The sequence below is a fragment of the Gekko japonicus genome, unplaced genomic scaffold (genome assembly GCF_001447785.1).
Source record: "Gekko japonicus isolate JY-2015 unplaced genomic scaffold, Gekko_japonicus_V1.1 scaffold116, whole genome shotgun sequence".
In the NCBI taxonomy this organism is placed as follows: domain Eukaryota; kingdom Metazoa; phylum Chordata; class Lepidosauria; order Squamata; family Gekkonidae; genus Gekko; species Gekko japonicus.
Genome location: NW_015164669.1, coordinates 1,652,158 through 1,660,761, shown reverse-complemented (window position 1 = coordinate 1,660,761; position 8,604 = coordinate 1,652,158). Strand labels below are relative to the sequence as shown.

At 47.0% G+C, this 8,604-nt stretch overlaps 1 protein-coding gene across 1 annotated transcript in view; it reads left to right on the top strand.

The window, feature by feature from the left end:
* GPR39 (G protein-coupled receptor 39) overlaps positions 1–8,604 on the top strand; it is a 247,491-nt gene that overhangs the window by 94,852 nt on the left and 144,035 nt on the right. The gene's annotated exons all lie outside the window — the stretch shown is intronic.

Sequence of the window (8,604 nt, the reverse complement as noted above, 5' to 3'; positions counted from 1 at the left end):
GGGGTTATGAGGTGTGGAATGGAGTGAAGTCCAGCTTCCATATGCAAAAGACCTTGAAGGTTCCATATGCAACTGACATTCCAACTGCCTTGTGGGGAGGGGGTGAGTTTGAGGTGTGGAATGCAGTGAAGTCCAATCAGCTTCCATATGCAAAAGACCTTGAAACGCTGGGCGGGACTGCACAAAGCAGCCAGTCAACCCAGCCAGCGTCTTCTGACTGACAGTTCAAGCGTCCATACACTAAAGGAGTGCATTTTAGAACTTTGGCACCCACTATTCAATTATATATAAGGAGAGATGGCGTGATAAGAACTGTCCAGACCACAGCGGCAACATAAGAATTATACACATACTATCAATATAATTTTCAATACAGACCCATCTATGGCTACTTAAACCCACAGATCAAAGGCATGTAGAGAGGAAGGAGATCTTTCAAAAAAACCTGGGGTAACCCCCAGATTTGCAGGAAAACCCAAAGAGCTAAAAAGGGAGAGGATTTAAACCTCCGTAAACCAAGGAGTGTGGCCGGTGCTTGCACGGACTACAGACCTCCATGGGCCCAGCATCATGCATAGTCATCACGGTGGAGGTAGTAGATGGAGGGCCACCCCTGGTAGATGCCATGGCAGGGGGAGGAGCGAGAACCACTGCCCACAGGAGCAGCTCTTGCCCCCATCAGCATGGAGGCTGCAGAGGGGTGGCAATGCAAGCAGCTGCGGAGGGGTGTGGAAGAATCCACCACCACCACCACCACCACCACCACCACTGCATGAACTGTGGAGGTGATGGCAAGGCAGGGGGGCAAGGGGGGCCCAAGAACTGGCCGGTGGGCAGACTGGCAAGCCAGTGAAGGGAATGATGGGTTTCTTCCTCCCTTATAGGTCTCCCACTTGTATGTGTCTAATCAATGTTTTCATTGGGGAGCCATACCTACTGTGCTGTCCTCTGCCCAACGTGTCCAGTATGACTTCTGCAAAACCCTATGCATGTACAATTTGTAATGTATATAGCAGTTGTGTGGAGTGTGTAGGGATGCAGTGTGAATGGGCATGATGCTGCTGCTTCCCGACATACTTTGATCGTGCACTCATCATGGCATGTATACCATTCCTGCCCTAAAAGTTTACAATTTGTACTAGATTAGCCTCATGCATATGGCCCACGGCTTCACGAGATGAGTAGCAGTGAAGATGAGGAAGAGAATTGAACTAGGACGGTTCCGAAGAGTTTGGGATCCAGTTTGTCTTGAACAGTCATAAGAAATCCATTGCCACCTTTGAAATCTTATCTAATAGCATCCTCTGTGATGTTTGAGCTATCACTGTCCCTGTTGCAGCGTCGAGTCAATTGTTCTCCTGTCAGAGGCTGGGAGTAGGTTTTCAAAGTGCATGATGAGTCTGATAGCTTGTGTGAGCTGTGAAAATTGTGCAGACACATGTGTGATTCCCACCCATCAATGCCATTCTTCCAACCTTTTTGTGAAGGGGAACAATCACATGTATCAGTTAAATCATGCTTACATTGAATGTGCTATTTGCCCAGCTCACACAAAACACTATTTGTGTTGTGTCTAGAAAACATATTCCTGATTGGCCACTTACACCAGCCAAAGATATTATCACGAGGCTGACTGTATAAACCAAGGAAGTTGTTATTTTTTTAATGCACCTGGTCGTTTTATAGTCATCTATTGCTTTCTTTTGTAGTATATAAAAAAGCTTGCTCACTGAAGCTCTCCATTGTTCTCTTTGTCCAAGTGCAGCTTTCCTTTGACCCATTTTTGCACACTTAACCTGGAAGACATAGACTAATGTATTCAGTTCTGGAGATAAACGAACTTGAATTTAATACAAAGATCTAGCAGTGGGTGGTTTCCAGCCCTACATTTATGTTAAGAGGAAAGAGATAACGTGGTCAGTACTATGTATTATGAGTTTGTATTCTTTAGGCAAGAACCCTTAGGTAAAGGTAAAGGTTCCCTTGCTCGAAAGCCAGTCGAGTCTGACTCTAGGGTTGCGGTGCTCATCTCCGTTTCAAAGCCGAAGAGCCAGCGCTGTCCGAAGACGTTTCCGTGGTCATGTGGCCGGCATGACTAACCACCAAGGCGCACGGAACGCTGAAGAACCCCTAAAATACCACTAAAAATTTTCACTAGTTGCTTATCATGGCAATGAAGCAACATGTGCACGAAAGCTGAGTGAATTGCTAGCTTTGTTGGCTTGATGCTGCCATTTGAGTTCTTTAGAGAGTTGAAAAGTGAGGTGAGAAATGATAAGACAGAATATATCGTGTCCTCTTTCCATTATATGAAAGGGAAAAGAGACAGCATGAATCCAAAGAAGCAAGCATTTGGAGAATTCCAGCTACACAGCTAACTGAGATTTTTCTCTCATCCTGAAGATTGGATTCTAATTATTTTGCCAATGCAGACACAAATTATTTCAGGGAGAGAAATCAATCCTTGCTTCTCTCGCAGGAATCTTCAGATTTAAAGGCCACATTTTCCTCCTCAATTTCCTTGAAAGTGCCAGATGAAATTTCTAAGACTTATTTATTTCTTAGTTGGATAAATGAGCTGCATTTATCAAGGTAAAGCCCAGGTAGATGCAGTTGATCAGTTGACCTGATTCCATAAAGAATGATAAGGCACACTATTTTTCCAGGTTATGGTACGAATTAAAATTATAGCACTTACTTCCTGCTTCAGAGTTGTATTCATAGGTCAGTTACTCTCAAAGCTAGATTCAGGTGGGTAGCCATGTTGGTCTGAAGCAATAGAACAAAGTTTGAGTCCAGTGGCATTTTTAAGACCAACATCATTTAATTCTGGGTATAAGCTTGGTCTTAAAGGTGCCACTGAACTCAAACTTTGTCCTATTACTCTCAAAGCATGAGGCTAGTCTTCACGTGGTGCTTTGTATTTTTTCCCTTTAGGGCAGACTGTGTTGGCTACAAAATGTCCCTTCTGTCTCAAGATGTTTGGCCCTATATCCTCCTTACTTTTTAGCACCTCCTGCTGCACAGGGATAGAACCCCTATTTTGAATAACTAACAATGTGAACTATGAAGCTATCCCCAGTCACCCTGCTCATTGTGCTGTTTGGTGTCTGCATTTGTTTCTGTGATGCCCTTCAGCTTCATTCTTGGCTTAGGTCCCGGTTGTAGAGTTGCAGGCGAGAAGGAAGCAGATATTGCATGGACCTCTGGTCTGTAATACATTTATTTAAATACTGGGAATGCATTGAGGTTCAGATGGACATCCAATCTTTCTGTATGGATGGGATACACAGACAGGGCTCTTTTTGTAGAAAAAGCCCAGCAGGAACTTATTAGCATTATAGGCCACACCCAACAGCAGGAACTCATTAGCATATTGGGCCACACCCCTGACAGCACAGCTCATTAGCACATTAGGCCGCACCCCCATGTTACCAGAAGTCTGGTTATCCAGCCATACCCACCTTTTGCTTGTTATTCTGTTTACCTTGTTTGTTGTCAAAACCCAGGGCTTTTTTGTAGCAGGAACTCCTTTGCATGTTAGGCCACACACCCCTAATGTAGCCAATCGTAATGAGTTTCTGCTGTTGGGTGTGGCCTATTATGCTAATGAGTTCCTGTTGGGCGTGGCCAACTTGGGAGCCAGCCGGAACTCCGTTCCTGTGCGTTCCTGCCCCAAAATAGCCCTGTACACAGACATTCTATCATGGCACTGTTCTGTGAAAGCAGAAGGCTTAATGGGGCAATTCAAATCCCTACTTTGGATTGTCCTTCTGTCCAGAACTTACGGATGTAAGCAACTTCTCCCACTCTCATCTAATAATGATGGGTAGCTGTCTTCAAAAATCCGTCAAGGGACATCTGCACCTATGAGCCTTATTTGTTTTTGTCTGGAAATCTGAGTGATTTCATATTTAGTTCCCAAATGTGCACAAAGTATGAAAGTGGAGATTACCCTCCCCATAAGCGGCTAATGTTGATGAGTCACCCACAGTGTCATGTCAGTTTTAAAAAAAACAACCACTGAGCATTGACCTATGCTCAATGCTGGAAGCAAGATGAAGTCCCTAGAGTCGAAGATTGGATTAAAAAGTTACTGTTTTCGGCTGAAATGGACAAGATGACACGGAAGCTTAATAATATGGAAGCAGAAGACTTCTATAAAGACTGGAAAGATTTAAAGGACTATTTGGGAAAATATTGGGATGTAAGAGACAACTTATTTTGCTTTAATAATTATTGAATATTGAACTTCAGTAACATGAAAGGGTAGAAATATAATTGTAATAGTGGAGTAGTAGTTACCTAGTGAACTTGTAATGAAGAAGTGGATGGAGGAGAAAGGTTAAGAAATATGCAGGAGGTCGTAGCACTGTGGGAAGCCATCTAGGGGGGAAAAGGGAGGGGGTAGGATGTAACGGGTACAAATGTAAAATTAATGTTGGTTGTGATTGATTATATCCTTGTGACGCTCTGGCACGCACGGCCGGGTCGCCGCCGCCACCAGACGCCGTCTCAAACCACTGCCCCGACTTTTCAGGGGAACGGAGGCCTCAGAATAGGAGCTGGGCTGCCTGGTTTCGTCACTGGCACAAGCCCCTCCGCTCCCTCCTGCACGCGTCTTTGAGGGGCGTTTGCCGAGCCGTATCTCTCTCCGGCCTCGGCTCCTCACGCGCCCTCGTCTCGACTTGGCAGACCTTCCTCCCCGGCCTCCTTGCCTGTTCCCCTTTTATACCCTTCTCCCCCCAGTCCCTCAACCCATTGGACACCCAGGTGTCCATCACTGCTAGTCCCGCCTCCATATAAATGCTCAGGGCGGGGCTCTCCAGTCCCATCCAGCGCTGGGGTAGAGCCTCGCCAGACTGCCCCAAAACAGCCGTCCCTGTCGCCTTCTGCGTCTCCCCAAGGCCGGCCCTCCGACCGCGAGCCCGGGGGCGTGCCCGGCGACCGAGGGGTTGCGCCGCAGGTCAGCACCCCTCGCGGTCCTTCCCGCCCCCCTCGTGGACTGGCGTTGCCTGCCCTTCAGACTGAGGGCTCGCGGCAGACGCGGTGAGTGGGGTGTGTGCAGCTCCAACTTCGGGAGGGGGTTCTTGGAGGAGGCCCGGGGCGTCAGGACCGGGACAATCCTGAATAAAACTTTGTTTAAAAAACAACAACCACGTTTTTAATGGGAAGGAAAAACTGCTAGGTAGATGACCAGTTGAACCAATTGGGGAGTGGGAGAAATGATGGGTGGGCAGGAAGAGGCCAAACTAGAGGGGCAGAAATGGGAAATGGTTAGGTCGCCAACCTCCAGGTGGTGGCTGGAGATCTCCCACTACTACAACTGATCTCCAGGCAACAGAGATCAGTTCACCTGGAGAAAATGGCTGCTTTGAAAGGTAGACTATATGGCATTATACCCCACTGAAGTCCCTCATCTGCCCAAACCCAACCCTCCTTAGGCTTCACCCCAAAAATCTCCAAGTATTTCCCAACTCGGACGTTGCAACCCTAGAAATGGTAGAGTTGATGGTTCCCTGCTTGATGAACCCACGCAAGGAACAGAGAGACAATCCTAGTTCATGTCAGATTATCATGATGGTAGTAAAAGCAAGTGCAACATGGTCCTCTGTAAAATGGCCCATTTCTTTTGAGTTGATCACATGTTAAGTAGGTAAATCTACAAGATGGATCTGGTCCCTGGCATGACCGTAATCCTGTGTAGTAGTTATTCATTAAAATGTAAATAATAATTCTTCTCAGATGTTTTAAATGCCTGAAGTCATCAGAAGGAGAATAAGTGGGACCACAGTGACAAGCTCTGTTCCCCTGACCTACGCATGTGTATTGTAACCTTCAGTGGCAACCTTGCCCTCTTCCCTCACTCAGATGCAGGAGTTTCCCTCTGTTTTTTCTTCCTTCTTGCATGAGTAGCACCTTTATCTATTTTCTTTTTTTCTGAAGTTTTATGGCTGTCCCACCCTTTCACTTTACTGTATTTTGGTGCTGGCTCAGCCCAGGAACTTGAGGGAAGAGACAAGATCTTCTGAAAACGGCTCACAAGAGGCTTATTAAAGTTCAAAAATAAACAAAATGTTTTATTCAACATAGAGGGAGAAAGGTCAGGTGAAATCAGGAGTAAAATGTCTGAGGTGAATCAAATATAACTCTGAGGTCATCTCTCCTATATAATAATCCTGTTTTGGGGTGGCAAGATTCCATGCTCTCCCTCAGCCATTGGACTGTCAGCCGTCACTCAAGAGTACTCGCTTGCCATTGGCCGGGTGCCTGCTCTGCTCCTCTCCCTGCCCACTCCCCCTTCAGCCACTGTGCCCTGTCAGAATTACTGGCAAACAGCTTTCTCTCTTGACGAAGATGCTTTTCCTGTGTGGGAATAACTGTTCCCTCAGTGGCTGTTTAACCCCTGTTGATTTATGTCCTGTTGGTTCATAGAGTGTGCTTACTCCTACAGTGTGTGTGTGCTCCATAACTGTGTAAATAGTTAAATAAATGCTTTTATTTGAACTAATAATCTGTGTTGTACTCTGACCACATAGTCTCCCCTCCTCTGCACAATACCAAAGGGAGAGGGTAGCCCAGGGAAGCAAGGAAAGGTCAGACCCTTGGGTTGCCAACTTTCCAGGGATCCTTCAAAGATTGGGGATTCCATCTCCAGATTGGGAGATTTGGCCAGACAGGTCTCACTGTCCCTCTAAAAAGGCAGTGACAATTCCATGAATGGTGGCAGCGAATTTAAGGAGTGAGATATGCCCACTGGACAAGGGTGGGAGGAAAACTGGAGCCCGTTTCGCCACCAAACTTGGTTCAGACAAAGGAAGGAAACCCTTTGCAGGCCTTTGTGAGGAACTCATTGGGGCCAGTCCTGACTGGGGTTGCCAGCTCCAGGTAAGGAGATTCCTGGAGATTTTCTGGTACAGTCTATGGAAGCCAGGGTTTGGGGAGTGGAGAGGTCTCAGCTGAACAGAAGGTCTTACAACCCACCTTCCAAAGCAGTTATTTTCTCTGGGAGGCAAGAGATCTGTTGTCTGGAGTTCACTTGTGATATCTGGTGATCTTCAGGCTCCACCTGGAGGTTGGCTGCCCTAGGCGTAGCAGTCAGTGCTTCAGAGCAGGGTCTGCTAAATCTAGGATCTTGCTGTAGAAGCTGAGTGGGTGATTTTGGACCAGTCACAGACTTTCAGCATAACCTACCTCACAGGGTTGTTGTGCAAGTCAAAAGGGGGAGAGGAGAATGATGTAAGCTGCTTTGGCCCCCATTGCAGAGAAAGACTACTTTTCCTCCTGGGAAACCATTGTTGCCAGTCTCCAGGTGAGGGCTGGAGATCACTCAGAATTACAACTGCTCTCCAGATGGCAGAGATCAGTTCCCCTGGAGAAAATGGTAGACTGTGGCAGACAGGGATTCAAAGCATGGAAGAGGCATGTGTGGGGGGAAAATGGAAAGCTGAAGAGAGAGGGGGAAATAAAGGTAGGTTGATGATTGGCTGGGAAGGAGATAGGGTTGCCAACTCCAGGTGATAAATTCCTGGAGATTTCAGGGATTGAACTTGGAGAGAGTAAGGTTTGAGGAGGGGTGGGACTTCAGACAGATACAATGCCATAGACTCCCCCCTCCCTTCTGGGGAACCACTGTTGCCAATCTCAGGAGAGGGGTGGAAATCACTCAGAATTACAACTGATCTCCATGAGGGAGGGGGGAGGAGATGCAAAGCTGAAATCAGAGGGGCAGATAATGGCAGGTTGGTGCTTGCCTGGGAAGGAGATAGGTTTGCCAACTCCAAGTTGGGAAATTCATGCAGATTTGAGGGGTGGAGCTTGGAGAAGGTGAAGTTTGAGGAGGGGTAGGACCTCAGACAGGTACAATTTCATAAACTCCACCCTCCACCCTCCAAACTAGCCATTCCCTCCTGGGTAACAATTGTTGCCAATCTCCAGATGAGGGCTGGAGATCACTCAAAATTACAACTGCTCTTCAGGTAGCAGAGATTAGATCCTCTGGAGAAAATGGTGGACTCTGTGTCATACCCTGCTGAGGTCGTCACAGCACATTGACGCTGAGTGCCCAAGGCCTTGGCACTCTCCCAGAGCCTTTTTCTAGATCTCATTGTATTTATTTCCATAACGGGCCTTATTCGTAGTTTATTATAATCACAAACTCCAGTTCCTATGTTTCCAGCATGTGAGAGTACTTAAGCTTTTCACAAAATCTTAGAGATGAGAGGCTTTTGTTTCAGTGTTTCCTAAACACCTCCGTATACTTTCTTGAGTTTAACTGACTCTTCAGTTTTCAGAAGACAGGGATACACTACTAACCACCCAAATTCCTTCTCTGAGCACACCAAGGATCACTCTACTCTTTAGAGTAGGGGTGTCAAACATGCAGCCCATGGACTGGATCTGGGCTGGAAAGGCTCATACCTGGCCTGCATGCAACTGGCTTTCATCTGCTTCCTTCTCTCACTCTCCTGCTTCCTTCTGTGTCACAGCTGGCTTTGCCAGGCTGTCTCAATCACACAGGAGCTACAGGGCAAAGCCTCTCTTCCCTCTATTGGCTGAGGCTCCTCCCCTCCCCCTCCCTTGGGGAGGGGGGAGGGAGGGAAA